General features: G+C 41.9%; 1 pseudogene; it reads left to right on the forward strand.

Annotated features, from left to right (window-relative positions):
- The first annotated feature begins 11,184 nt into the window (after positions 1-11,184).
- On the forward strand, positions 11,185-11,484 carry LOC112398661 (LYR motif-containing protein 2 pseudogene; annotated as a pseudogene).
- Positions 11,485-16,975: the final 5,491 nt, after the last annotated feature.

Here is a 16,975-nt window from a genome sequence, read left to right on the forward strand (position 1 = left end):
TGCCAGGACAGTCTTATCAAATGTGGGCCTAAAACAGACTTTCTATTTTGTTTTTTTTCTAATTACTGAGTAGTATATGAAACTGATCTCAGTGTGTGAAACAGGGTGTGAAGAGATCTGTTTCCACACATCTCTTCGCTACTTCTGGCCTACCTCTCAGCCTCTCTCTAGCCCTGAGCCTCAGCCCATCTCTGGGGCTCACCTCTTCATGGGTTGTACCCTATTCTTCCTCCCATCCCTGAGCTCCACCCTCTTTTCTGAGAGTCAACTACCGTTGACTCCCACTCCCATCTCTCAGCCTCCTTCTCTCTTACTTCCACCTTCCAACCATCAGGAGAGAAGGAGGGGGCAAGGCATGCCATGTCCCTTTAGAGACAACCACTGGAAAATGCACACACCTCTTTTCACATTCCACTGGTCACACTGTAGTTACATGACCACAGTTAGCGGCAAGGGTCTAAATTCTAATATCTGTGCACATTCTCTGCCACTACAAATTTATCTGGTTTACAGTGATTTTCAACACTATATTTTGTGTTGTCCCCTAGGATCTTACACCATTTTTTTCCTGCTCATCAAAGATACGTGGCCATTGCAGAAAATTGGGAAAGTACATAATGCTGCCAAGAGGCAGTAAAAACATGAACCACAATCCAGGCACCAAGGAGGGGCATTTATTCATATTTTGGCATGTTTCCTTCCAGGACTTTCTTTCTACATTCCTTTTCTTTACCTAGCTCAGGTTAAATTGTAAATGCAGTTTTGTGTTTCTCTTGTTTTTTCATTTATTAGTAATTGTAGCATCTAACTGGGTAGGGTTTTCACCTAAAAGAAGTGTCCCTAGTAACTGAGAGAGGGAGACAGTGACTCTGTCCTCAGAGTCCAGAGAAGGGAAATGGAGGTTAAAGAACTTTGGTCAGGAAGCCCAAGATGGCAGCCGCCTGTTCTCATTGCAATCCAGACAAGCTGGTAGGGGCTGTGCCCTGGGGAAGTGACTGGCCAGGCCCTTGGGAAGTGAACACCAGAGGACCTTGAGCCAAAAGCATGTAGGCTAAGATGGAAAGAATGATGGCCTATGAGTTCTGCACATGAACAGCATTCAGGGGACTTGTTCATGAGCCCCAGGTGTCTGTACGAGGAAGACTGAGCCTAAGAATGGACACGGACATCATCACATGGGCAGGTCACCAGGTATCAGTTCGCCCCCAGTTTCCTTTTCTGATGGGAACACGGCATTGGGGCAGTTAGAGGTCTCAGCCCTGGCAGCAGCAGGGCTGATGAGACCTCCCAGTTTCCTGATGATTCCAACAAGGGTAGATTATGGGCAGGCCATAGTAGGAGAAAGATATTCTCATATTCAAAAATGGAGGGAGCATTGCCATGCAGTAGATGTGGTTGTGATTCACATGTCCCTCCAGCAGCAGGTATCTGGGGGCTACCACAGAGAAGACCAATCACAAACAGGGCAGGGCTTTGATGGAAAGAATGCATCATACTGGGGCCTTCCATAATACCGGTGAGTACGACTTAATCCTCTTCCAGTACAAGTCTGTTCTGTTTTTGGTTTTTATTTATTTATTTTGGTTGTGCCGGGTCTTAGTTGTGGCAGGTGGGCTCCTTAGTTGTGGCTTGCAGGTTCCTTAGTTGTGGCATGCGAACACTTAGTTGCAGCATGTATATGAGATCTAGTTCCCCAACCAGGCATCGAACCTGCGTCCCCTGCACTGGAAGGCGGATTCTCAACCACTGCACCACCAGGGAAGTCCCCAGTACAAGTCTGTTTAAAGGATAGTGATAAAATACTTAGAAAGGCACAACTGAAAGTCTCTTGGATGGATATTCTCAATCTTTTTTGACCTCAATCAACCCTGTTCAGATAAAAGAGCCCATTGTCTACTTAGAACAATCTCCCCCTGGGAAAAGAATTTGGGGATTACAAAGAATTAGGAGAAGGCTGCAGATGTAAAGAATCGAAGGGTGGACACAGGGAGGGAAGGGGAGGTGGGAATTGGGAGATTAGAACTGATATATATACACTACCATGCATAAAATAGATAGCTAGTGGGAACTTGCTGTATAGCACAGGGAGCTCAGCTCAGTGCTCTGTGATGGCCTAGTTGGGTGGGATGGGGTCGGGGGAGGGAGGTCCGAGAGAGGGGATATATGTATACATATAGCTGATTCACTTCATTGTACAGCAGAAACTAACACAACATTGTACAGCAATTATACTCCAATAAAAGAAACAAGAGAGGGCCAAAATTATAATTTATATGGTCTTACTGCAGTAATTGGAGAAGAAAAATGAAATGATCAACAGAAATAAAACCTGTCAGTAATTCTACAAATATATTATTTTTTTAATTAATTAATTTTTGGGTTTTTTGGCTGCCTTGGGTCTTCGTTGCTGCACATGGGCTTTGTCTAGTTGCGGCGAGCGCGGGCTACTCTTCATTGCGGTGCACGGGCTTCTCATTGCTATGGCTTCTCTTGTTGCGGAGCACAGGCTATAGGCTCGCAGGCTTCAGTAGTTGTGACTCGCGGGCTCTAGAGCGCAGGCTCAGGAGTTATGGCACACGGGCTTAGTTGCTCCACAGCACGTGGGATCTGCCCGGACCAGGGCTCGAAACTGCGTCCCCTGCATTGGCAGGCAGATTCTTTTTGTTTTGTTTTGTTTTGTTTTGCGGTACGCAGGCCTCTTACTGTTGTGGCCTCTCCCGTTGCGGAGCACAGGCTCCGGACAAGCAGGCTCAGCGGCCATGGCGCACGGGCCCAGCCGCTCCGCGGCATGTGGGATCTTCCCAGACCGGGGCACGAACCCGTGTCCCCTGCATCGGCAGGCGGACTCTCAACCAGTGCGCCACCAGGGAAGCCCGGCAGGCAGCTTCTTAACCACTGTGCCACCAGGGAAGTCCCTACAAATGTATTATTAATATAAACCATACAAATCAATTGAAATCTTTGGCCCACGTACTGTTAAATGTGTCTCATGTAAAAGTTGTGGCAGTTCCAACTTTGTATGTGTGCAAATCTTTGCGGTTAAAAAAAAATCTGTTAAACATTCAGCTTTATGTTATATTACCAGATAATGTGGGCAATAGACACCCTCGTCCTACACTTCATTCCTCCTTCCACCCCTGACCCCCATCTGAGTCTCTGACTCTTGCCCACCTGTTTCTAGATTCCACTTCTATTCCTGAGCTGCAGCCTAGTCTTGAGCCCCAAGTTAATAACTTGATAACTTTTAAAACGTGAAAGTAGAGTCTTTCTGCATCGTGAACCAGGAATAAATGTAAAATATCACGCACTTGTGAAAACAGCTGCTTGCTAGCCCCAGTTCTGCATTACTTAATGTAAGATCAACAGTAAACTTTGGGCCAAATAATTCAGATATTGTGGTAATAGAGAACCCACATTAGAAGTTGAAAAGATTTACCCTGAAATATTAAACATGTGGCACTGGCAAGAGAGCTAAGGCAAAGGGGGAAACTGATAACTCAGCCACATGGTGTCAAGGGAATTAGGGTGCTTTTATGTGCCCTAGCCTGAACAGCTTGTAGCTTTGGGAATCTCTCATACATGGGCACTAATTCAGTATAGTGTGGTCTCAAATCAATAAATACTTTATGACTCAAAGCAAATACTTTACAGTACTTGATAATGTTTATTCTTGTACACCAATATGTCAGTTCAGATCCCCTGGGAAACAGATGCCAGATGGAATTAGAAATTCAAGAGACTCATTGAGGACAATGCCTGTGACGGATTAAAGGGAGAGGGCGTTGGAGTGTGCAGGGAGAGGCTTCCAACTGTGATGCTGGTCCAACACCTGTGAAAGGAGAGGGGGAAGGAAGATTGGGTGGGAGAGCCTCAGAAACTGCAGCACAGCTCTGAGAAAGTCAGTCAACCCTGGAGTAAAGGTTGCCCATAGGATGAGTCCTGCATCAGCCAGAAATGGACTGTGTCTAGGACCCTCACCATGCTCAGTCACTGGCTGGGTGCAGCCTGGGCAGAGGCTCCAGCATGGACAGTTAACTACACTCATTGCTGCAGGTTCTCTTGAAGGGAGATCTGAGCAGTGCATCCCCATGGCTTCCCCAAGCCACCCCTTGTGCTGCACAGATCCTTTGCTCCAAATATTTGAGGAACTGTGGGCCTCTCTGCCTGAGGGAAAGTCTTGATGACTTATCTGGTGTTGTGACCCAAATTCTCATTCCTGCAGGGACTGAGCCCTTGTACCCATTTCAGTCTGGGGTTGCTGCACATGTCTGTTCACTGTTTCAGCTGGGCAAGGGCTATCAAGAAGAATCTAGTTGGATTATCTGATTTGTACGTTACTCTGCGCTGCTCTCATGTGCAAACATAAGATGAGCAATCCTGTCTCATGGTCCTGCTGGTCAGGGTCAATTATCCCTGCCATGATGGTAACTCTTTTCACCTGCTGATGTATGGGTCCAAGGAATCCGAAGTGTCCTGGAAGGGACTGCCCTGGTGGCATAGTGACTAAGAATCTACCTGCCAATGCAGGAAACATGGGTTCGAGCCCTGGTCCGGGTAGACCCCACATCTTAGTTGCCGCGGAGCAACTAAGCCTATGCACCACAACTACTGAGCCTGCATGCTAGAGCCCGTGAGCCACAACTACTGAGTCTGCGAGGCACAACTACTGAAACCTGCGTGCTTAGAGGCCATGCTCCACAGCAAGAGAAGCCGCCGCAATGAGAAGCCCACATACTGCAACGAAGAGTAGCCCCTGCTCGCCATAACTAGAGAAAGACGGCATGCAGCAACAAAGACCCGATGCAGCCAAAAATAAATAAATAAATAAATTTACAAAGTGCCCTGGCAGTAGCCATAGCATGTATTACAGTTCAATAGGACCCTTGCTGTGTCCCCTGGCAAGAGTGTGCCCCTTTGGATACTGGGACTGCAACTGTGTGAGCCCAGATTTGCCCAGAAAGCACAAAGTCCCTCAGTGGGTCACTGGGTTTGATGGTTAAGTTGAGGCCCCTCCTGTTTCCACCCCTTAGGTCTCAGTTGCTTATGTTTCCTTTAACGGACATGTCACTGTATAAAATTCTCTGATTTAGTGTCTATACTGCATCGCAAAGGAAGGCACCCCATTTTTGCAGATTATTGTCTCCAAGATGGCACCTCAGTTGTACCTTCAGAAGGCTACCAATGGAAGGCCACTGCTTTTGTGTGGTGCTGTAAATGATATAATGAGTGGACCCCATGGTCATGGGGCCACCCCCATACCTCCTCTGTTGTGAAATGGATCCCCTGGTTGGATGCTGTGTTGTGTGGGATTTTATGCCTGTGAATCAGGCATTCTGTAAGTTCTTACACAGTGGTGTTGGCTGAGGCTATGTGGGCAAGAAAAACAAACCCATTCTCCAAATAGTTCTCTTTCCCTGTGAAGATGAACCACTGGCTCTTGCAGCATGGAAGGGGCCCAGCAAAGTTTACTTGCCATAAAATAATGGGTTGGTCTCCTCAAAGATTAAAGCCACTTGGGAAATTCAGGGTGGTCTCTGTTGCTGACAGGTTGGACCTTCCAAGGTGTCAATAGGCAAATCAGCCTTGGTGATGGGCATATATGCTGTTGAGTTCCTATGTAGCCTTTATCTTTACCATTTTGGCCACTCCACTCATGTGCATACTGTGATAAAGGCTAACTAATATCAACCGGCCAAGTCCTTGTGTCTAGTTGGTTGTTGAGTATTTCTTTCATGAGTGGTTTCTAATGGACATTAACATGTGATCCAAAAATCTTCACAATTCATGCCCACTCCATCAAATTGCTGTTATCCCAGACCTCCTTGCCTCTAGTACAGTTTTTTTATTTTCCTCCAGGCCGCTATTCAGTTGGCTGGGCCATTGGCATCTGCCAAGGAATCTATATATTTTCTCACCTTGGGCTACTTTTTCTTCCACACAAAATCAATGACCAGGTGCACTGCTCCCAGCTCTGCTTATTGGGAAGATTTTTATCTCCCCTGTCTTTCAAGGCCAACCCTGAATTTGGCTATAATGCAACTGCTGTCCACTTTCAGCTTGCATTCACGTATCAAGCCAACTCACCCCCAAACTTGGCTTTTCTTCCTTCTTCATCTGGTTGTATGAGATTCCTGCATAGGTGGCCATATGAGTGGGCTGAAGGAGGGGCGCTGGTGTCAAGACGGTGGGCACATGGTGTCTGGGTTACCTGCCCATGCTGTTTGCTCATGCCTTCTAGTCCTACTTGGCCTCAATCCCAGACATTCCATTTCCATTTTACTGTGGACTGCTGCTGGACCTGTTCCACTCTATGACTTGGTGAGTCTAGCAAAACCCACCCCATAATGGGCAATTCTGAATGAACAGTCACTTGGTGCCCTGTGGTCAAGTATTTCGGCTCTAACAGGGCCCAGTAACATGCTAGGAGCTATTTCTCAAAAGGCATATAATTCTCCACTGCAAGTGGCATGGCCTTTCTCCAGAATCCCAAGGACTTGCGTTGTGATTCTCTTACCAGGGCTTGCCACACTGCAACATTTTCCATCCCTGACATCATCAACACCATAGGGTCTCCTGAATCACATGGCCCAAGCAGCAGATCTGTTTGCACTGCAGCCTAGATTCGCTGCAGAGCTCATTCCTACTCAGGGCACCACTCAGAGTTGGCAGCCTTCCATATCACTCTGTAATATGGGCTAGAGAAGTATTTCTAGATGGGTAATGTGTTGCCTTCAGAATCCAAAATGGCTCACCAAGCACTTTGCTTCCATCTTTGAAGTAGGAAATGCAAGATTCAGAAATTTGTCTTTTACTTCTGAGAGGATGTCTTGGCAAACCCCTGACTACTGGACTTCTGAAAACTTTACTCAGGTAGTAGGCTTCTGTGTCTCCTAAAGCTTATCTTCCACCCTGTGGAGCACAGCTGTCTTACTAAGGCCTCTAGCATATTCGTCACCCCTTCTTGCTCAACCTGTTCATTCAGCATGATGTCATTGATGTAATGGATCAGTGTAATGTTCTGTGAGATGGCTAGAAAGCCCAGATCACTTTAGACAGTGTTATGACTGAAGGCAGAGGAGTTTTAACAGAGCCGTGGGGCAAAACTGTAAAGGAATACTCTTGTCAGCTGGCGAGTCTTATGTCAGGCAGAAATGGCCCGCTTCTAGTACCTCCACCTCCCCTGCTCAGCTCAGCCATTGGCTGAGAGGGTGCTGGGGGCGTGGCCTCGGGTGGATGAGGCTGAGTACCCTGAAGGTGCGGCCACTGGAGGCTGTCCTCTCACTCCACTCCTTGCACCGTCAGAAAGGCACCACTCCATGGTTGCCATAGTATGTTTACAAAGGGTGATGTTTACTCTTTTCCAGTGTTTTCCTGCATTTTCTAAATTTCCTAAAGTGGACATGTATGAACTCTAAAATCAGAAGAAAGACAAAACAAAACATATGCACAACCATATGTCTGGTTTTTCAGAGCCATACTGTTTCACAGTAAGATGTCTATTATAACATAGTTTTGAACAAGCCTCTGGCCAGTAAATCATAAAATGATTTAATACCATTTTAATCTTGTTTACTGTTTTTAATGCTGTGACTTTGGAGAGGTTTTTAGTGTTTTGCCTTCTTTTTTTTCCTGACTGTTGAAATATATAAATTTTAGAAAATGTGGAAAATTACATAACTTAGTAAAGAAATGATTAGAAATAATATCCCAAATCTTAACATCCTTGGACAAATTGTGCTAGTGTTCTAGCATATTTTTTTTTAGGCTTTTCTCTTATTTTTTCCCCCCCTTTAAAAAGCTGTCATCAAAATATGCCATTTTTTGGGCTTCCCTGGTGGCCCAGTGGTTGGGAGTCCACCTGCCGATGCAGGGGACACGGGTTCGTGCCCTGGTCCGGGAGGATTACTCACGTACCGAAAAGAAAATGGATGTAAGCCTGGGTGTTATAGGGACGGGATTACCTCCACTTCAGAGGTGCAGAAGGACATGGTGGTGGAAGGGTGGCTGTCCTGCATGAAGCAGGACATGTCAGGACCTACAGCAGTGCAGCCACTGAGATGACAGGCTTCTGTTCAGGGCAGTGACTGGCAGTGAGTGAAATGGTAAAATGCTGAATTCCTAATGAAGAAAGCAAAATCAGGGCCCATAGGGAGTAAAACCCTTCACATTTGTACCATGGTCATACTCACTGTGGTGGGTGGAGTGCATATATATACACACACACATATACATATATACAATATATAAATAAATTATATATTATATATGTAAATTATATATATATATATATATATACACACACACATCTAGATAAAATTTATGATGGGTGTTTTAAAACTAGTTCTGTGTCCAGAGTGAACTGCATGGAGACAGTCATGCCCTAGGGCCAGGATCATACCAAGTTGTTGGATTACTAAACTTAATTTCATTCCCCAGATTCATCATGTGGTAAGGGGCAAGGCAGCAGAAAGGGAGGCCAATCCAATCTTCTAGCGGCTCTCAGTGCAGGATTGGATACTCCTGGGCCTCTCATGAGAGGTTGGCCTACCGAGAAGAATGAAAAGCTTTTCTCATGATGCTAAGGTTGGAAGAATTAAGAGCTGTGTCCTTATTTTTTAAATCCCAAAGCAGAGAAGGTGGTCATATAAGCTAAAATCAAAGCGTCTTTACTGTGCCTTTCAAAAAGTCTTCAAGTATGGGAGTTACACATTAAACAAGTTTGGCCATGTGTTAATAATTGGTGAACCAAATGATAGGAGCATTGCAGTTTCTCCCTGCTTTTGTATGTTTGACAATTTCCATAATAATAAAAATTTTCAAAACAAAAAAACCTCTTTGTAACAACTTTAATGATTTTATAACATTAACTCATAGAAGCATCATGAAATCTTTGCCCATCTTGTTCACCAATTTATCTCCATTGCCTACAACAGTCATGCCACATTAAGGTCTCATTTAATTAATGAATTAATTGGTATATATTAATTTGCTTAAATATAGAAAGTCTTTTAAATAAATTACAACTTCTCAGTGTATGGCTAAACTTCAGGATTGAGCCATATTCTTAACTTAATTGAGAGTGGAAAGTAAAATATTTCTACTGCATTTATAATTACTTCTTCTCTATAGGAAATCCTAGTGTAGCAGTGCCAGAATGACAAAACAGTAAGAAAAGGGAGGACTGAGGTGGAGAGGTTGGGGACAAAATAACAGAGAATAATATGTACACAAGAAATAAACTTCAGAAGCACTGGGCTCTTGTCTTTTATCATATTCATCTTCTGCCTTCATTTTATACAGAGAATATCACCAGAATATTTTGTGCACATATACTACCTTTAATTTCCCACAATATCTCATGTCTTCCAAAAGGATGCTGCTCCCCAGCCATAATTCCCTGGAACGTTTGTGGTTCCCATGGATTAAGGCTCAAAGGTAATATTAGATTACTCTGGAATTCTTAATTATTATAGTTTCTAGGGGAAGGAAACATTTAAACATCCTTTGTGATGTTCCTTTGCTAAAGGACCATTCTCCTAGTATAAATAATAGTGATAGTTTTTATTTGCTAAGTATTTACTAATGTGAAAAGCCCTTCACAAAAGGCACCTTATTTAACCCTCACAGCAACCCCATAAAAAAAATACTGACCCATTTAAAGATGAGGAAACTGAGATTCAAAAAAGTTAATCAACTTGCCTAAGACCACACAACTGGAAAATGGTATAATCAAGTTTGACTCTAAAACATACACTCTTAACTACATATGAAGGGATATCCCCATTAGGAACCCAATTAATACAAAAACAACTTTTCCTTAAATTATTTGTAAAGTCAAATAGAAACTATGGCATTTCTGAGTATACTATCAGAATTAATTAACTTTATGTTTTATATCTTACTCTGGGGATATTAATAAAATGGAACAATAATAGTATTTTCAGCAAATTGTCCTGGAACAACTGGACATCCATATGCAAAAAAAAAAAAAAAAGCTAGACACAGAACTCATACCCTTCACAAAAATTAACTCAAAATGGGTCATAGACCTAAATGTTAAAATGCAAAACTTTAAAACTCCTAGAAGAAAATATAGGAGAAAACTCAGATGACTTTGGGTATGGTAATGACTTTTTAGATACAACACGAAAAGCATGATTCTTGAAAGAAATAATAAGTTGAATTTCATTAAAATTAAAAACTTATGCTCTGTGAAAGATAATGTCAAGAGAATGAGAAGACAAGCCATGGATTGGGAGAAAATATTTGCAAAAGACACACGTGATAAAGGACTATCATCCAAAATATACAAAGAATTCTTAAAACTCAATAATAAGAAAACAAACAACTTGATTTAAAAAGGGACCTAAGTCCTCAAAAGACACCTCAACAGAAAAGATACACAGATGGCAAATAAACATATGAAAATATACTCCACATCATAGATCATCAGGGAAATACAACTTAAAACAGTGAATTGTTTTAATACTGCACACCTATTAGAATGGCCCAAATCCAAAACACTGACAAGATTAAATGCTGGCAAGGATGTGGAATGACAGGAATTCTCGTCCATTGCTGAGGGGAATGAAAATGGTACAGCTACTTCAGGAAACAGTTTGGCAATTTCTTACAAAACTAAATATACTGTTACCATATTATCCTGAAATCATGCTCCTTGGTGTTTACCCAAAGGAGCTGAAATATTATGTCCACACAGAAGCCTGAACATGGATGTTTATAGCAGCTTTATTCACAATTGCCAAAACTTGGAAGGAACCAAGTTGTCCTTCAGTAGATGAATGGACAAATAAACTTGGTACATCCAGACAATGGAATATTATGCAGCATTAAAAAGAAATGAGCTTGGGACTTCCCTGGTGGTGCAGTGGTTAAGAATCCGCCTGTCAATGCAGGTGACACGGGTTCGAGCCCTGGTCTGGGAAGATCCCACATGTCACAGAGCAACTAAGCCCGTGTGCCACAACTACTGAGCCCACATGCTGCAACTACCGAAGCCCATGTGCCTAGAGCCCCTGCTCTGCAACAAGAGAAGCCACTACAATGAGAAGCCCGTACACCACAACGAAGAGTAGCCCCCACTCGCCTCAACTAGAGAAATGCTGTGTGCAGCAATGAAGACCCAACCCAGCCAAAAATAAATTAAAAAAAGGAAAGAAAAAAATGAGCTTGGGCGAACCTCGCTGTCTGGAGGACATCACCACTTCCCGCTTACCCACAGTAAAAGTAACACTAAAGCAGTTCATGAGAAAGCAACAAGTTCTCCTCCTCCACAGAAGGATTTTGCAGGCAATTTGGCAAGTTCCAAATGATTGTGATCATAAATACCTGAAGGACTGGGCAAGGGAAGAATTCAAAAGAAACTAAGGTGCCACTGAAGAGGATACAATCCAGATGATGATTCCTCAAGGCAATACGCAGCTCAAGGAGTTAGAAGAAATACTTGCTTTAGCCAGATCTTAACTACAGCATTACTCTGAAAGGTTTTCAAAGTCTCCATGTGTTTAGTTGAGCTTAGGCTCAACGATGGGCAGGCCAAAGCCAAGTGAAACTGTTTGTATGTAGAGCCCTTGAGCAAAGCAGCAGAACATGGAGCGTGACATATGAGAATGAGCCAAGAAAAGTGCATCAGAGCAATTGCCTTAGCACTGAAAAACATGCCTTGCATTTTGAAAATATTTCTAGATGTGTCAGCAGTTTTTGTAAGAAACAAAAATTACTACAACAGATTACTACAACAGATTGTCAGCATATAAAAAGATTAATCAATCATCAGGGAAATGCAAATCAAAACCAGCAAGAGATACTATTCACACCCACTAGAATGGCTATAATTAAAAAGGGAGAGAATTGCAAATGGTGGTGAAGATGTGGAGAGGTTGGAACTCTGATACATTGGTGGTGAGACTATAGAGTTGTGCAGCCATTTTGGAAAACAGACTGTCAGTTGCCCAACAGGTTAAACAGCATTGTTCATAGTAGCCAAAGAGTGGACAATTCAAATGCCCATCAACTGATTAATGGATAAGTAAAACATGGTATACCCATATAATAAAATATTATTTAGCAAACAAAAAGGAACGAAGCACTGATACATGCTACACCTGGATGAACCATGGAAACATTATTAAGAGGCCAGTCACAAAAGATTACTTATTGTATGATTCCATTTATATGAATGCACAACTCTGAATATATTAAAATCTATTGAATTATACATCTTACATGTATGGTATGTGCATTCCCTCCTCCCTTTTTTTGAGATATATTTGACATATAACATTGTATAAGTCAATAAAGCTGTTTTAAAAAACAATGTGAGAGGTAGGGCTGGAGGTGTACTGACCTCAGGAGACACCCTGGATAAAACATGAAAAATCGAATTTTCATCTTCCAGAGGCTAATTTTATTCTCATGGACAAGCTTTTACCTTCATCTCTATAAAACAGTTTAATTTTATTCACACATATCTCTGATTATCTCCTCTGAATTATAGGTTAAGTCTGTTGTTTATTTAGCCCAAGAGATTTATTTAGCAATCTCTTCTCACGTATGGAGCCATGGTCATTAACTAAGATGTTGGCCAGAACAGAAATGCTGCTGAGACACATTATATTCTTCATCTTTATCAGTATTTTGGATAAGGCAAATTAACTTTCTGGGTGTTCCCTGTAAGCTATACTATTGCTTGAATGTTAAAGTTTTGCTCCTAAAATTTAATTTTAAGATGTTTGAGGGCTTCCCTGGTGGCGCAGTGGTTGAGAGTCCGCCTGCCGATGCAGGGGACACGGGTTCGTGCCCCGGTCCGGGAAGATCCCACATGCCGCGGAGCGGCTGGGCCCGTGAGCCATGGCCACTGAGCCTGCGCGTCCAGAGCCTGTGCTCCGCAACGGCAGAGGCCACAACAGTGAGAGGCCCGCGTACCACACACACACACAAAAAAGTTGTTTGAATGTTCGATTTATGTATATGAACTACATAAGTCAATCTTTTTTATATTAGAATTTTTTTAAATACAGAGACTTTCTATCATATGAGAAGTGGCTAGGGCTATTTATTATTTAACATATTGACTGCCCCAGTGTCATTTCTCCCCTTTAAAGTGTGCCATCAAAATTTTAAATTCATGGCACAGGCATTGCTGCAGTTGTGTCTGCAGAGACAGATGACTTTCTAATGTTTGAGGAAGGCAAAACATATTTCCTGGTATGTGTATTACTGTAGTCACGCCTCTCCTCTCAGGAGAAGCTGAGTGGCAGAGACCCATACTTACATAACTAAATTATCTGTCTTTTATGGAATAAGTAAGGAAAATTCGAGTAAAAAAAAAAACAAAGGAAGCAGCTTACATGTGCCTTGAAAAAAAGTTGGATTATGTAGAATAAGGATCAAAAGCAAACTGTCATTCTGTGCCAGGCTAGAAATCGTTACAGGCTATTTCCTTCCTTGAGTCAGACATATGAGAAATACTTTTAGAATTAAATGAAATTTACTACTTTTATTTGCTGAGAAGAGTAAATCACTTTTTTTTTTTTTTTTAATTTAAAAAACTTTTTGGCTGTGTTGGGTCTTCGCTGTGCGCGCGGGCTTTCTCTAGTTGTAACGAGCGGGGGCTACCGTTTGTTGCAGTGTGCAGGCTTCTCATTGCGCTGGCTTCCCTTGTTACAGAGCACAGGCTATAGGTGCACGAGCTTCAGTAATTGTGGCATGTGGGCTCAGTAGTTGTGGCTCGCGGGCTCTGGAGTGCAGCCTCAGTAGTTGTGGCGCATGGGCTTAGTTGCTCCGCGGCACGTGGGATCTTCCTGGACTGGGAATCCAACGATGACCCCTACATTGGCAGGCAGATTCTTAACCACTGCACTACCTGGGAAGTCCCAGTAAATCACTTTTATTCAGCCTATTTTGTATTTTTTTAAAAAGTGCTTTGCTGTAAAAGAAAGAAAGAAAGAGAGAGAGAGAAAGAAGAAAGGAAGGAAAGAAGGGAGGAAGAAAGGAAGGAGGAAGAGAGAAAGAAAGAAAAAGATATGAGCTTGAAAAGCTCATGCCATGAAAAGGCATGGAAGAACTTTAAGTTCATAATACTGAGTGAAAGAACGTAATCTGAAGAGTCTATATACTGATTCCAACTATATGACATTTTGAAAAAGGCAAAACTATGGAGACAGTAAAAAGATCAATCATTGAGGGGGGCAGGAAAGAATTATTAAGTGAAGCACAGAGAATTTTTAGGGCAGTGAAAACACTGTATGATACCATAACGTTGCATACATGTCATTACATATTTGTCCAAATCCATAGAATGTACACCACCAAGAATAAACTCTAATGTAAACTACGCACTTTGGGTGATAATGATGTGTCAATGTAGGTTCATCAATTGTAACAAATGTACCACTTGGGGCAGAGGATGGGAGGATGTTGATAATGGGGGAGGCTATGCACGTGTGAGGGTAGGGGGTATACGGGAAATCTCTTACCTTCCTCTTAATTTTGCTGTGAACCTACAACTTCTCTAAAAGAAAAGTCTTTTTAAAAAGCTCTTGTGGGGCTTCCCTGGTGGCGCGGTGATTGAGAGTCCACCTGCCAATGCAGGGGACACGGGTTCGTGCCCCAGTCCGGGAAGATCCCACATGCCACGGAGCGGCTAGGCCCGTGAGCCATGACCACTGAGCCTGCGCGTCTGGAGCCTGTGCTCCGCAACGGGAGAGGCCATAACAGTGAGAGGCCCACGTACAGCAAAAAATAAATAAATAAATAAAAAGCTCTGTGTAAAACAACATGCATATAGTTGTATTTTGGAGAGTATAACTTATGGAAATGCAATATATTTGACAATAACTGCACAAAGAACATAGGTGGGAGTAAAGCCATATTGGAGTAAGAAAATAACACCAGATGGTAACTCACAGGAATTATTCCCACAGGAATAAATGAAGAGAACTACATATGGTGGATAAGAAAGTTAATATAACAAACTCTATAAATACATACTTTCTCTCCTGTCTTCTCTCAACTTCTTTAAAATGTATAAAAGTATATAAAGTAATAATTACAACAATGTATTTTGGAGTTTATAACATATATATGTAATATATATATATAACAATAATAGCACAAAAAGGTGGAAGAAGAATAGAACTATATAGTGTGACATTTATATATCTTAGTGAAATTAAGTTAGTATAAATCTGAAGTAGATGCTGATAAGTTAAAATGCATATGGTAAGTCTGCCATTATGAAAATAAATCCAAAAAATATTTTTTTAAATCATTAAAGGAATTAAAATTTATGCTAGGCACTTCCCTGGTGGTCCAGTGATAAAGAATCCGCCTTACAATGCAGGGGATGTGGGTTTGATCCCTGGTCAGGGAACTAAGATCCCACATGCCACGGGGCAACTAAGCCCACGCACCACAACTACTGAGCTCATGTGCCTCGACAAGAAAGCCCGTGTGCTGCAAACTACAGAGCCCACGTGCCCTGGGGCCCACGTGCCACAACTACAGAGCCCATGCACGCTGGAGCTTGTGCACCACAACTAGAGAAGAGAAAACCCACACGCCATGACTAGAGAGAAGCAGGCACACCACAACAAAGAGCCCACGTGCCGCAATGAAAGATCCCACATGCCTCAGCGAAGATCCCATGTGCCACAACTAAGACCCGACACAGCCAAAAAAAAGCTAAAAATATTTACTTAATGCAAAAGAAAGTAATAAGAAGGAACAGTGGAACAAAGAAGACATGATGCATGTAGGGAAAAAAAAGAATATCAGATGGCAGAGATTGTCAAACTGGATTAAGAAAAAAGCAAGATCCAACTATGTGCTGTCTGCAGTAAACATACTTTAGATTCAAAATACAAATAGGTTGAGAGTAAAAGGGTAAAAAATATATTTATACCATGCAAGTAGCAATTAAAGAAACCTGCAGTGGCTATAATAATATCAGACAAAATAGACAGTGAAACAAAAAATGTTACCAAAAATAAAGACAGACATTTTATAATAATAAACAGGTCAATCCATCAGGAAGATATAATAAATATATGCACCTAATAACAAGAACCAAAATACATGGAGCAAACACTGACTATTCAACGATAGTAGATAGCGATTTCAATATTCTGTTTTCAATAATGGGTATAACCCAAGAGAATTGAAATATATGCTCACATAAAAATTTGTACACAAATGTTTATAGCAGCATTATTCATAATGACCAAAAGATGGAAACATCCGAAGTATCCATCAACTTATGAATGGATAACAAAATGTGATGTATCTATATAATGCAATATTATTCAGCCATAACAAAAGAATATCAGTACATGCTATAAGATGAATGAACTTTGAAAGCACCTTGCTAAGTGAAAGAAACCAGTCACAAAAGACCATATCTACATATTGCATGATTCCATTTATATGAAATGTTCAGAATAGGCAAATCTATAGAGACAGGATGCAGATTAATGGTTTCCAGGAATAGGGGAAGAAGGGAATTGAGACTGACTGCTAATAGGTAGGGGGGTTCTTTTGTGGATGAGGAAAATGTTCTGGAATTAGATAGTGGTGATAATTGCACGATATAGTGAGTATACTAAAAACCACTGAATTGTACACTTTGGTGAATTTTTTGATATGTAAATTTATATCTCAATAAAAGGAAGAGAGGAGAGTAACGAGAAGGAAGAAGAAGAAAGGTGCAGCAAGGGGAAGAAAGAGTCACAAGGGGAAGAAAGAGTCTCAAAGAGAGTGTTGTTATAAGTGTGAAAGTTTCTGAAAGTACAAGTTAGATCAGAATGGCAAAGTGTCTTGTATTCAAGAGTGGAAGTGAAATTCAAAATGCAATGACTTGAGAAGTGACTGGGTGATGACAAAATGGAAACACTCTGAGATATTTTGTTGTGGACGAAACAATAATGATCGGTAGTAATTGGAGGGGAAAGGGAGC

This window comes from Neophocaena asiaeorientalis, unplaced genomic scaffold (genome assembly GCF_003031525.2).
Source record: "Neophocaena asiaeorientalis asiaeorientalis breed wild unplaced genomic scaffold, Neophocaena_asiaeorientalis_V1.1 scaffold26, whole genome shotgun sequence".
NCBI classification, from domain to species: Eukaryota; Metazoa; Chordata; class Mammalia; order Artiodactyla; family Phocoenidae; genus Neophocaena; species Neophocaena asiaeorientalis.